The sequence below is a fragment of the Coturnix japonica genome, linkage group LGE22C19W28_E50C23, assembly GCF_001577835.2.
Source record: "Coturnix japonica isolate 7356 linkage group LGE22C19W28_E50C23, Coturnix japonica 2.1, whole genome shotgun sequence".
NCBI classification, from domain to species: domain Eukaryota; kingdom Metazoa; phylum Chordata; class Aves; order Galliformes; family Phasianidae; genus Coturnix; species Coturnix japonica.
Window position 1 is genome coordinate 624,476 of NC_029544.1, and position 1,631 is coordinate 626,106.

The following is a 1,631-nucleotide window of genomic DNA, read 5'->3' on the forward strand; positions in this document are numbered from 1 at the left end:
CCCATAGAATCCCTGTGTCCCCATGTGTCTCCATAACCCACTGCCCCATAGAATCCCTGTGTCCCCATGTGTCTCCATACCCCCCTGCCCCATAGCATCCCTGTATGTGTCTACATACCCCCCTGCCCCATAGCATCCCTGTATGTGTCTCCATAACCCCCTGCCCCATAGCATCCCTGTGTCCCCATGTGTCTCCATACCCCCTTACCTGTACCCAGCCCCCCAGCCGTGTATCCCCATGTTCCCCATTACCCCCTTCAGCCTGAGGTGGGGACAGCACCAAAGAGGAGACCCAGAACCATCCAGCATGACCAAACCAGCTCCAGGTAACCCCAAAACCTCCATCTCCCCCCCACACCCCCTTCCCCCGCCTTATAGGGTCTGCTGCCCACCCTCTTAATGCACCAGATCCCCCTTTAAACCCCCATAGCGAACCAAACCCTTTCACATTGGACCAAAGGAAGCGATTTCAGCCTCGTGCCAATGGGTGCTGCCCAGATTTGGGGCTGTTTGGTTCTATTTTAATACCTCTTACACAATTTGGACACCATGTGCTCACGCTGCATCACCAGGGCACTCAGGACATGGGTTTCCCCACCCCAAAGCAGAGGAAAAGAAGGAGGGGGGGGGGGGTGAAATAAGCCTCATTAACCCCCACCCTACACACGCCTATAGGGCTGTATCACCACCACGTCCCCTATGACACCACCCAGCTTTGGGTTTCCCTTTAACCCTCCTTTAATTCCCCCCCCTTTATTCTTCTCTTCCATCACACAGGATGTTCCCAGCCACGAAGACCCCACAAACCCCCCCCCCCCAACACTACAAGAAGGTGAGAAGAACCCGGAGGAGGCACCGGATTTGGGGCGGAATCCATTAGAAATGGGAATGTATGTGTCACAGCCCTGGCCTGGCTCCCACCCACCCCCAACACACATTTAACCCAATGCAGCCAGTTCAATAGAACCAAAAAAACAACGATGGGGACCCAGTTTGGGGGGAAATCCTGCTTTTCAGTTCATTGCGAGGTCAGATCTATCCTTCCCCATTTAGGGGGGGGGTTTATAAAGGGGGGGGGGGAGCAGGCGGGGTCTGGTCTGGGCAGAGCAGAGCAGTGAATCTGGTGTTGCAATTAATTCCTCTGTGTCCTGTGCCAGAATTGCAGCTGCAGGGAGGTTTTATTCCTCCAGTTATTAACTCCCTTTTTAATGCACATCTGGCCCGATCTGCACATCCTGGGCTCAGCCCATATGGGATCAGCTTTATTCCTTCCTCCATCTCCAACCATGAGGCTGAAACGTCGGCACTGAGCAGGATGAGCCCCGGCCTCCTCCCGTATCCACAGCAGGAGTTCAACCTGAGCTGCCTTTAAAGCCCTTTTTGATGTATAGGGGGGGGGTTTAAACCCCTTTTCTATGTTTAAGGGTGGTTTAAAACCCCTTTTCTATATTTAAGGGGGGTTTTAAACCCATTTTCTATGTTTAAGGGGGGGTTTTAAACCCCTTTTCTATGTTTAATGGTGGTTTAAAACCCCTTTTTAATGTTTAAGGGTGGGTTTAAACCCCTTTTTAATGTTTAAGGGTGGGTTTAAACCCCTTTTCTATGCTTAAGGGTGGGTTTAAAACCCCTTT

The 1,631-nt window shown here is 51.9% G+C and overlaps 1 protein-coding gene across 2 annotated transcripts in view; it reads left to right on the forward strand.

The window, feature by feature from the left end:
- Window positions 1–824, forward strand: part of GTSF1 (gametocyte specific factor 1) — a 3,865-nt gene extending 3,041 nt beyond the window's left edge. Inside the window, exons 6-7 of one of the 2 annotated variants that reach the window (XR_004305479.1) lie at window positions 262–326; window positions 778–824. The gene's annotated coding sequence lies outside the window, so the exon portion shown is untranslated. The remainder of the gene's footprint in view (window positions 1–261; window positions 327–777) is intronic. The other variant, XM_032441094.1, reaches the window with a different exon arrangement.
- Window positions 825–1,631: the final 807 nt, after the last annotated feature.